This window comes from Balaenoptera physalus (genome assembly GCF_965194825.1).
Source record: "Balaenoptera physalus genome assembly, chromosome: X".
Taxonomy (NCBI): domain Eukaryota; kingdom Metazoa; phylum Chordata; class Mammalia; order Artiodactyla; family Balaenopteridae; genus Balaenoptera; species Balaenoptera physalus.
In genome coordinates this window covers 73,559,067-73,571,461 of record NC_138903.1, presented here as the reverse complement: position 1 = coordinate 73,571,461, position 12,395 = coordinate 73,559,067, and the positions used below count along the sequence as shown (strand labels likewise).

Here is a 12,395-nt window from a genome sequence, read left to right as displayed (position 1 = left end):
CAAAAACATGACCCTTATATATGCTGTCTACAAGAGACCAACTTCAGACCTAGGGACACATACAGACTGAAAGTGAGGGGATGGGAAAAGGCATTCCATGCAAATGGAAATCAAAAGAAAGCTGAAGTAGCAATTCTCATATCAGACAAAATAGACATTAAAACAAAGACTATTACAAGAGACAAAGAAAGACACTACATAATGATCAAAGGATCAATCCAAGAAGAGGATATAGCAATTATAAATATTTTTGCACCCAACATAGGAGCACCTCAATACATAAGGCAAATACTATCAGCCATAAAAGGGGAAATCGACAGTAACACGATCATAGTAGGGGACTTCAACATCCCACTTTCATCAATGGACAGATCATCCAAAATGAAAATAAATAAGGAAACACAAGCTTTAAATGATACATTGAACAAGATGGACTTAACTGATATTTATAGGACATTCCATCCAAAAACAACAGAATACACTCCCTTCTCAAGTGCTCATGGAACATTCTCCAGGATAGATCATATCTTGGGCCACAACTCAAGCCTTGGTAAATTTAAGAAAATTGAAAACCTATCAAGTATGTTTTCTGACCACAGCGCTATGAGACTAGATATCAATTACAGGAAAAAATCTGTAAAAATTACAAACACATGGAGACTAAACAATACACTACTTAATAACCAAGAGATCACTGCAGAAATCAAAGAGGAAATAAAAAAAATACCTAGAAACAAATGACAATGAAAACACAGCAACCCAAAATCTATGGGATGCAGCAAAAGCATTTCTAAGAGGGAAGTTTATAGCGATAAAATCCTACCTTAAGAACCAAGAAATATCTCAAATAAACAACCTAACCTTACACCTTAAGCAATTAGAGAAAGAAGAACCAAAAAATACCCCAAAGTTAGCAGAAGGAAAGAAATTATAAAGATCAGATCAGAAATAAATGAAAAAGAAATGAAGGAAACAAGACCAAAGATCAATAAAACTAAAAGCACGTTCTTTGAGAAGATAAACAAAATTGATAAACCGTTAGCCAGACTCATCAAGAAAAAAAGGGAGAAGACCCAAATAAATAGAATTAGAAATGAAAAAGGAGAAGTAACAACTGACATGCAGAAATACAAAGGATCATTAGAGATTACTACAAGCAACTACAGGCCATTAAATTGGACAACCTGGAAGAAATGGACAAATTCTTAGAAAAGCACAACCTTCCAAGACTGAACCAGGAAGAATTAGAAAATATAAACAAACCAATCACAAGCACTGAAATTGAGACTGTGATTAAAAATCTTCCAACAAACAAAAGCCCATAACCAGATGGTTTAAAAGGCAAATTCTATCAAACATTTAGAGAAGAGTGAAGACCTACACTCTCAAACTCTTCCAAAATATAGCAGAGGGAGGAAAACTCCCAAACTCATTCTATGCGGCCACCATCACCCTGATAACAAAACCAGACAAAGATGTCACAATGAAAGAAAACTACAGGCCAATATCACTGATGAACATAGATGCAAAAATCCTCAACAAAATACTAGCAGAAAGAATCCAACAGCACATTGAAAGGATCATACACCATGATCATGTGGGTTTTATCCCCAGAATGCAAGGATTCTTCAAAATATGCAAATCAATCAATGTGATAAACCATATTAACAAACCAAAGGAGAAAAACCAAATCATCATCTCAATAGATGTAGAAAAAGCTTTTGACAAATTCAACACCCATTTATGATAAAAAACCTCCAGAAAGTAGGCAAAGAGGAAACCTACCTCAACCTAGTAAAGGCCATATATGACAAACGCACTGCCAACATCATTCTCAATGGTGGAAAACTGAAACCATATCTTCTAAGATCAGGAACAGGACAAGTTTGTCCACTCTCACCACTATTATTCAACATAGTTTTGGAAGTTTTAGCCAAAGCAGTCAGAGAAGAAAAAGAAATAAAAGGAATCCAAATTGGAAAAGAAGTAAAGCTGTCACTGTTTGCAGATGACATGATCCTATACATAGAGAATCCTAAAGATGCTACTAGAAAACTACTAGTGCTAATCAATGAATTTGGTAAAGTAGCAGGATATAAAATTAATGCACAGAAATCTCTTGCATTCCTATACACTAATGATGAAAAATCTAAAAGAGAAATTAAGGAAACACTTCCACTTAACATTGCAAAAAAAAGAATAAAATACCTAGGAATAAACCTACCTGAGGAGACAAAACACCTGTATGCAGAAAAATTAAGACACTGATGAAATAAATTAAAGATGATACAAAAAGATGGAGAGATATACCATGTTCTTGGATTGGAAGAATCAACAATGTGAAAATGACTCTACTACCCAAAGCAATCTACAGATTGAATGCAATCCCTATCAAACTACCACTGGCATTTTTCACAGAACTAGAACAAAAAAATTCACAATTTCTATAGAAACACAAAAGACCCCGAATAGCTAAAGCAATCTTGAGAAAGAAAAATGGAGCTGGAGGAATCAGGCTCCCTGACTTCAGACTATACTACAAACCTACAGTAATCAAGACAGTATGGTACTTGCCCCCAAACAGAAATATAGATCAATGGAACAGGTTAGAAAACCCAGAGATAAACCCATGCACCTATGGTCACATTAGTTTTGATAAGGGAGGCAAGAATATCCAATGGAGAAAAGACAGTCTCTTCAATAAGTGGTGCTGGGAAATCTGGACAGCTACATGTAAAAGAATGAAATTAGAACACTCCCTAACACCGTACACAAAAATAAACTCAAAATAGAATAAGACCTAAATGTAAGGCCAGAGACTATAAAACTCTTAGAGGAAAACATAAGCAGAACACTCTATGACATACATCACAGCAAGATCCTTTTTGACCCACCTCCTATAGAATTGGAAATAAAAACAAAAATAAACAAATGGGACCTAATGAAACTTAAAAGCTTTTGCACAGCAAAGGAAACCATAAACAAGATAAAAAGACAACCCTCAGAATGGGAGAAAATATTTGCAAATGAAGCAACTGACAAAGGATTAATCTCCAAGATTTACAAGCAGTTCATGCAGCTCAGTATCAAGAAAACAATCAACCCAATCCAAAAATGGGCAGAAGACGTAAATAGACATTTCTCCAAAGAAGATATACAGATTGCTAACAAACACATGAAAGGATTCTCAACATCACTAATCATTAGAGAAATGCAAATCAAAACTACAATGAGTTATCACCTCACACCCATCAGAATGGCCATCATCAAAAAATCAACAAACAATAAATTCTGGAGAGGGTGTGGAGAAAAGGGAACCCTCTTGCACTGTTGGTGGGAATGTAAATTGATACAGCCACTATGGAGAACAGTATGGAGGTTCCTTAATAAACTAAAAATAAACTACCATATGAGCCAGCAATCCCACTACTGGGCATATACACTGAGAAAATCATAATTCAAAAAGCATCATGTACCACAATGTTCATTGCAGCTCTATTTACAATAGCCAGGACATGGAAGCAACCTAAGTGTCCATCGACAGATGAATGGATAAAGAAGATGTGGCACATATATACAATAGATAATTACTCATCCATAAAGGGAAACGAAATTGAGTTATTTGTAGTGAGGTGCATGGACCTAGAGTCTGTCATACAGAGTGAATTAAGTCAGAAAGAGAAAAACAAATACCGCATGCTAATACATATGTATGGAATCCAAAAAAAAAAAATGGTTGTGAGGAACCTAGGGGCACAATAGGAATATAGACACAGACGTAGAGAATGGACTTGAGGACACGTGGAGTGGAAAGGGTAAGCTTGGATGAAGTGAGAGAGTGGCATGGATATATATATATACACACTACCAAATGTTAAATAGATAGCTAGTGGGAAGCAGCCACATGGCACAGGGAGATCAGCTCGGTGGTTTGTGACCACCTAGAGGGGTGGGATAGGGAGGGTGGGAGGGAGGGAGACGTAAGAGGGAAGAGATATGGGAACATATGTATATGTATAACTGATTCACTTTGTTATAAAGCAGAAACTAGCACACCATTGTAAAGCAATTATACTCCAATAAAGATGTTAAAAAAAAGAAAAAAAGATGTAAAGACCAGTTCAAAACTTTCAGATGCTATTGGCAGATATCAGATGTTCCTCTCAAAATGAAGGTCACCTTTCAGTTTCTGCACTTATCAGGTATTTCTACAATTCTATTTTTTTTCTGATTTGTCAGGTATATTTTTAGTGTCAGTGCTTACTTACACAGGTATACCATATATAGAGAGAAGAATCATGAATACACAAGTAAAACAGAGATTTTACCATGGGATCATCTAGAACTGGTTCCAGTCATTTGGTCTCTCCTTCTAGTATTTTTTGTCCAAGATAAAAGATAAACTACTGCATGCTCCTATGGGCCCTTGAGAATGTCTCCTTGGCTTAAATTGGGACACTGTCCAAAAAACGAATGCAAGGTAAATCCAGGTTTAGAATATGAAAAGAAAGCACCTGTACTTAAACTGAACACAAATCCTCTAAGGCATGAGCAGAAAAAAACAAAAATATGGCAGGAAGAAGTAACTATATACTAGGTCGTTTTCATTCTGGGTCCCTCTCTCTTTGACAGACAATCAAACAAATGAACCTGGGGAATATTGTACTTTATTTCCACAAGGGGTTTAATTCTGCTTCCCCTCCCCTTTTCTGAGAAAAGGCTGATTCAGCAGGATCATGCTAGCATATGTGTGTGAGGTATAATGACACTGATTTCTAGATCATGATCCTATCAGTTAAATGGAATTGCTAAAGTCAAGGATTTTTGAGGAATTAGGGCTCTAGAGAAGGTTTAATGGCCTGTTTCAGAGGCCATATCTGCTCTCACGAAATACAATTCATATTCAGACTTTACATAAAAGTTTTACCATGGTTGGCTCACTTTGGTAGATACTAAGTAAAGTCATTAGTCCCTGAGAACAATAATGTCTTTGCCAGTAGCCACTGTATGGTGGCTATGAAAACATGATTCTCAGAGCTCCTACTTCAAGGAGCATAACTGACAAATAGCCTCAGCTGCTACACTCTGAAATCCATCATCCAGTTAAAGTTGAGGTCATTATTCTTATAGGCTTCCCCCAGGCAATGTCTGAGCATTACAGGGATACTAACACAGTTCCATTCATAGAAGATGCAGGACATCTCTGACAGGTGACTGGATTGTAGACTCCCCATTGGCATTGACAAAATTTTTTGAGAACTGTACTTCAGCTTTAGAACTTCCAACCTACTTTTCTTCCTCCCTCCCACCCTCCCTCCTTTCCTTCCTCCCTTCCTTCCTTCCTTCCTTCCTTCCTTCCTTCCTTCCTTCCTTCCTTCCTTCCTTCCTTCCTTCCTTCCTTCTTCCCTCCCTTTCTCTGCTACTCATAGGATCCAGAATAAAACACAGTCTCTTCTTATGTCCCTCCTCCTTTTACCATTTCACAGTTCTTATAGTAGACTATATATCACATATATGGCATCTTTTTTCCATCATACTATGAGCACAGTACAAACATTATTTTATTAATATTTAAGCACATGCTTAAATTTCTGTTCTTCCTATACTTACAAGCACCAACAGCTTTATAAAATTACTCAAGTTCAGCTGAAGGCATTCTGATTTTCATTCCAAATGTTTTCAGCATGTGGAAAATTAAAAAAAAAAAATAATCCACCTACAGACTGTGGTTGTGCCACGTGGCACTCAATGTCTGTCCACTGACACCCTCAAGTAAATAGCATAGAACATGTGATGTACCTAAATTAATACATAAATACAAACATCCTGAGGAATTGGTACAATTACTACCCAATGTACAGTCTTATAGAAGTCTCATAACTGTGAGCCCTTACCCTTTATTCCTGCAAATGCCTATAATATAAGCAAATTCCTTTGAATACATCTTTCATGCTTCAAAATTCCTGAAATCAAGAATCATGATGAATCTATATTCATAATACCTAAAATGGGAATATACATGCATGTTGCATTCAAGAAGCACATGTATTGATTGACTGATTGACTTAAGCAGTTAAGAATGTCTCATAATTAATAATGTTTAGAGCAAAAATTAATGAAATAATGGAAGGTGGTCAAGATGGCAGAGTAGGAAGTACCTGAACTTACCTCCTTCCCTGGACAAACCAAAGTTACAAATACTTACAGAGCAACTATCTATAAGAATTACATGAAGACTAGTAGAAAACGTTATATATAGTGGAACACATAAAGAAGGAACTACAAGGAGACAGGAGAGGCAGAGATGCTGTATAGTTAGGACTCACACCCTTGGGTTGCTGATCTACAAATGAGAGGAATAGCCCAACAGAAGAGGTCCTCCCCAAGGAGATAGGGTTCTGAGCCCCACATTGGCACCCCAGCCCAGGAGTCCTGCACCAGGAAAACAAGCCCCCAGAACACCTGACTTTGAAAACCAGTGGGGCTTAAGTTTGGGAGATCAAAGGGCTATAGGAAACAGAGATTCCACTCTTTTTTTTTTTTTTTTTTAACATCTTTATTGAAGTATAATTGCCTTACAATGGTGTGTTAGCTTCTGCTTTATAACAAAGTGAATCAGTTATACATATACAATATGTTCCCATTTCTCTTCCCTCTTGCATCTCCCTCCCTCACACCCTCCCCATCCCATCCCTCTAGGTGGTCACAAAGCACCGAGCTGATCTCCCTGTGCTATGCGGCTGCTTCCCACTAGTTATCTATTTTACATTTGGTAGTGTATATATGTCCATGACACTCTCTTACCCTGTCACATCTCACCCCACCCCCTCCCCATATACTCAAGTCCATTCTCTAGTAGGTCTGTGTCTTTATTCCCGTCTTGCCACTAGGTTCTTCATGGCCTTTTTTTTTTTTTTTTTTTTCCCTTAGATTCCGTATATATGTGTTAGCATACTGTATTTGTTTTTCTCTTTCTGACTTACTTCACTCTGTATGACAGACTCTAACTCCATCCACCTCATTACAAATACCTCCATTTCATTTCTTTTTATGGCTGAGTAATATTCCATTGTATATATGTGCCACATCTTCTTTATCCATTCATCTGTCGATGGACATTTAGATTGCTTCCATGTCCTGGCTATTGTAAATAGAGCTGCAATGAACATTTTGGTACATGACTCTTTTTGACCTATGGTTTTCTCAGGGTATATGCCCAGTAGTGGGATTGCTGGGTCGTATGGTAGTTCTATTTGTAGTTTTTTAAGGAACCTCCATACTGTTCTCCATAGTGGCTGTATCAATTTACATTCCCACCAACAGTGCAAGAGTGTTCCCTTTCCTCCACACCCTCTCCAGCATTTATTGTTTCTAGATTTTTTGATGATGGCCATCCTGACCGGTGTGAGATGATATCTCATTGTAGTTTTGATTTGCATTTCTCTAATGATTAATGATGTTGAGCATTCTTTCATGTGTCTGTAGGCCATCTGTATATCTTCTTTGGAGAAATGTCTATTTAGGTCTTCGGCCCATTTTTGGATTGGGTTGTTCGTTTTTTTGTTATTGAGCTGCATGAGCTGCTTGTAAATCTTGGAGATTAATCCTTTGTCAGTTGCTTCTTTTGAAAATATTTTCTCCCATTCTGATGGTTGTCTTTTGGTCTTGTTTATGGTTTCCTTTGCTGTGCAAAAGCTTTTAAGTTTCATTAGGTCCCATTTGTTTATTTGTGTTCTTATTTCCATTTCTCTGGGAGCTGGGTCAAGAAGAATCTTGCTGTGATGTATGTCATAGAGTGTTCTGCCTATGTTTTCCTCTAAGAGTTTGATAGTGTCTGGCCTTACACTTAGGTCTTTAATCCATTTTGAGTTTATTTTTGTGCATGGTGTCAGGGATTGTTCTATTTTCATACTTTTACATGTACCTGTCCAATTTTCCCAGCACCACTTATTGAAGAGGCTGTCTTTTCTCCACTGTATATGCTTGCCTCCTTTATCAAAAATAAGGTGCCCATATGTGTGTGGGTTTATCTCTGGGCTTTCTATCCTGTTCCATTGATCTATATTTCTGTTTTTGTGCCAGTACCAAACTGTCTTGATTACTGAAGCTTTGTAATACAGTCTGAAGTCAGGGAGCCTGATTCCCCCAGCTCCATTTCTCGTTCTCAAGATTGCTTTGGCTATTCGGGGTCTTTTGTGTTTCCATACAAATTGTGAAATTTTTTGTTCTAGTTCTGTGAAAAATGCCAGTGGTAGTTTGATAGGGATTGCATTGAATCTGTAGATTGCTTTGGGTAGTAGAGTCATTTTCACAATGTTGATTCTTCCAATCCAGGAACATGGTATATCTCTCCATCTATTTGTATCATCTTTAATTTCTTTCATCAGTGTCTTATAATTTTCTGCATACAGGTCTTTTGTCTCCTTAGGTAGGTTTATTCCTAGATATTTTATTCTTTTTGTTGCAATGGTAAATGGGAGTGTTTTCTTAATTTCACTTTCAGATTTTTCGTCATTAGTGTATAGAAATGCAAGAGATTTCTGTGCATTAATTTTGTATCCTGCTACTTTACCAAATTCATTGATTAGCTCTAGGAGTTTTCTGGTAGCATCTTTAGGATTCTCTATGTATAGTATCATGTCATCTGCAAATAGTGACAGCTTTACTTCTTCTTTTCCGATTTGGATTCCTTTTATTTCTTTGTCTTCTCTGATTGCTGTGGCTAACACTTCCAAAACTATGTTGAATAATAGTGGTGAGAGTGGGCAACCTTGTCTTGTTCCTGATCTTAGTGGAAATGGTTTCAGTTTTTCACCATTGAGGACAATGTTGGCTGTGGGTTTGACATATATGGCCTTTATTATGTTGAGGAAAGTTCCCTCTATGCCTACTTTCTGCAGGGCTTTTATCATAAATGGGTGTTGAATTTTGTCGAAAGCTTTCTCTGCATCTATTGAGATGATCATATGGTTTTTCTCCTTCAGTTTGTTAATATGATGTATCACATTGATTGATTTGCGTATATTGAAGAATCCTTGCATTCCTGGGATAAACCCCACTTGATCATGGTGTATGATCCTTTTAATGTGCTGTTGGATTCTGTTTGCTAGTATTTTGTTGAGGATTTTTGCATCTATGTTCATCAGTGATATTGGCCTGTAGTTTTCTTTCTTTGTGACATCTTTGTCTGGTTTTGGTATCAGGGTGATGGTGGCCTCGTAGAATGAGTTTGGGAGTGTCCCTCCCTCTGCAATATTTTGGAAGAGTTTGAGCAGGATAGGTGTTAGCACTTCTCTAAATGTTTGATAGAATTCACCTGTGAAGCCATCTGGTCCTGGGCTTTTGTTTGTTGGAAGGTTTTTAATCACAGTTTCAATTTCAGTGCTTGTGATTGGTCTGTTCATATTTTCTATTTCTTCCTGGTTCAGTCTCGGTAGTTTGTGCATTTCTAAGAATCTGTCCATTTCTTCCAGGTTGTCCATTTTATTGGCATAGAGTTGCTTGTAATAATCTCTCATGATCTTTTGTATTTCTGCAGTGTCAGTGGTTACTTCTCCTCTTTCATTTCTAATTCTATTGATCTGAGTCTTCTCCCTTTTTCTCTTGATGAGTCTGGCTAATGGTTTATCAATTTTGTTTATCTTCTCAAAGAACCAGCTTTTAGTTTCATTGATTTTTGCTATTGTTTCCTTCATTTCTTTTTCATTTATTTCTGACCTGATCTTTATAATTTCTTTCCTTCTGCTGGCTTTGGGGTTTTTTTGTTCTTCTTTCTCTAATTGCTTTAGGTGCAAGGTTAGGTTGTTTATTCGAGATGTTTCCTGTTTCTTGAGGTAGGCTTGTATTGCTATAAACTTCCCTCTTAGCACTGCTTTTGCTGCGTCCCATAGGTTTTGGGTCGTCGTATCTCCATTGTCATTTGTTTCTAGGTATTTTTTGATTTCCCCTTTGATTTCTTCAGTGATCACTTCATTATTAAGTAATGTATTGTGTAGCCTCCATGTGTTTGTATTTTTTACAGATCTTTTCCTGTAATTGATATCTAGTCTCATAGCGTTGTGGTCGGAAAAGATACTTGATACGATTTCAATTTTCTTAAATTTACCAAGGCTTGATTTGTGACCCAAGATATGATCTATCCTGGAGAATGTTCCATGAGCACTTGAGAAAAATGTGTATTCTGTTGTTTTTGGATGGAATGTCCTATAAATATCAATTAAGTCCATCTTGTTTAATGTATCATTTAAAGCTTGTGTTTCCTTATTTATTTTCATTTTGGATGATCTGTCCATTGGTGAGAGTGGGGTGTTAAAGTCCCCTACTATGATTGTGTTGCTGTCGATTTCCCCTTTTATGGCTGTTAGTATTTGCCTTATGTATTGAGGTGCTCCTATGTTGGATGCATAAATATTTACAATTGTTATACCTTCCTCTTGTATCGATCCCTTGATCATTATATAGTGTCCTTCTTTGTCTCTTGTAATAGTCTTTATTTTAAAGTCTATTTTGTCTGATATGAGAATTGCTACTCCAGCTTTCTTTTGATTTCCATTTGCATGGAATATCTTTTTCCATCCCCTCACTTTCAGTCTATATGTGTCTCTAGGTCTGAAGTGGGTCTCTTGTAGACAGCATATATATGGGTCTTGTTTTTGTATCCATTCAGCCAGCCTGTGTCTTTTGGTGGGAGCATTTAATCCATTTACATTCAATGTAATTATCGATATGTATGTTCCTATTCCCATTTTCTTAAATGTTTTGGGTTTGTTATTGTAGGTGTTTTCCTTCTCTTGTGTTTCTTGCCTAGAGAAGTTCCTTTAGCATTTGTTGTAAAGCTGGTTTGGTGGTGCTGAACTCTCTCAGCTTTTGCTTGTCTGTAAAGGTTTTAATTTCTCCATCGAATCTGAATGAGATCCTTGCTGGGTAGTGTAATCTTGGTTGCAGGTTTTTCTCCTTCATCACTTTAAGTATATCCTGCCACTCCCTTCTGGCTTGCAGAGTTTCTGCTGAAAGATCAGATGTTAACCTTATGGGGATTCCCTTGTGTGTTATTTGTTGTTTTTCCCTTGCTGCCTTTAATATGTTTTCCTTATATTTAATTTTTGACAGTTTGATTAATATGTGTCTTGGTGTGTTTCTCCTTGGGTTTATCCTGTATGGGACTCTCTGTGTTTCCAAGACTTGATTACCTATTTCCTTTCCCATATTAGGGAAGTTTTCAACTATAATCTCTTCAAATATCTTCTCAGTCCCTTTCTTTTTCTCTTCTTCTTCTGGGACCCCTATAATTCGAATGTTGGCGCGTTTAATGTTGTCCCAGAGGTCTCTGAGACTGTCCTCAGTTCTTTTCATTCTTTTTTCTTTATCCTGCTCTGCAGTAGTTATTTCCACCATTTTATCTTCCAGGTCACTTATCCTTTCTTCTGCCTCAGTTATTCTGCTCTTGATCCCATCTAGAGTATTTTTAATTTCATTTATTGTGGTTTTCATCATTGCTTGGTTCCTCTTTAGTTCTTCTATGTCCTTGTTAAATGTTTCTTGCATTTTGTCTATTCTATTTCCAAGATTTTGGATCATCCTTACTATCATTATTCTGAATTCTTTTTCAGGTAGACTACCTATTTCCTCTTCATTTGTTAAGTCTGGTATGTTCTGACCCTGCTCCTTCATCTGCTGTGTGTTTTTCTGTCGTCTCATTTTGCTTATCTTACTGTGTTTGGGGTCTCCTTTTCACAGGCTGCAGGTTCGTAGTTCCTGTTGTTTTTGGTATCTGTCCCCAGTGGCTAAGGTTGGTTCAGTGGGTTGTGTAGGCTTCCTGGTGGAGGGAACTAGTGCCTGAGCTCTGGTGGATGAGGTTGGATCTTGACTTTCTGGTGGGCACGTCCACGTCTGGTGGTGTATTTTGGGGTGTCTGTGGCCTTATTATGACTTTAGGCAGCCTCTCTGCTAATGGATGGGGCTGTGTTCCTGTCTTGCTAGTTGTTTGGCATAGGGTGTCCAGCACTGTAGCTTGCTGGTCGTTGAGTGAAGCTGGGTCTTGATGTTGAGATGGAGATCTCTGAGAGATTTTTGCCGTTTGGTATTACGTGGAGCTGGGAGGTCTCTTGTGGACCAGTGTCCTGACGTTGGCTCTCCCACCTCAGAGGCACGGCCCTGATGCCTGGCTGGAGCACCAAGAGCCTTTCGTCCACACGGCTCAGAGTAAAAGGGAGAAAAAATAGAAAGAAAGAAAGAAAGAAAGAAAGAGGCTATAATATAGTGAAGTAAAATAAAGCTATTGTAAAGCAAAGCTATACAGACAAAATCGCACCCAGAAGCATATACATATACACTCACAAATAAAAGGAAAAGGGGAAAAATTAATATATCCTGCTCCCAAAGTCCACCTCCTGAAT

At 37.5% G+C, this 12,395-nt stretch overlaps 1 protein-coding gene across 1 annotated transcript in view; it reads right to left on the bottom strand.

Moving 5' to 3' along the window:
* The window catches only part of LOC309653068 (uncharacterized protein), a 377,540-nt gene extending 371,013 nt beyond the window's left edge, over nt 1–6,527 (bottom strand). Inside the window, exon 1 of the mRNA XM_082447441.1 lies at nt 3,393–6,527. The gene's annotated coding sequence lies outside the window, so the exon portion shown is untranslated. The remainder of the gene's footprint in view (nt 1–3,392) is intronic.
* Between the last annotated feature and the right edge of the window lie 5,868 nt (nt 6,528–12,395).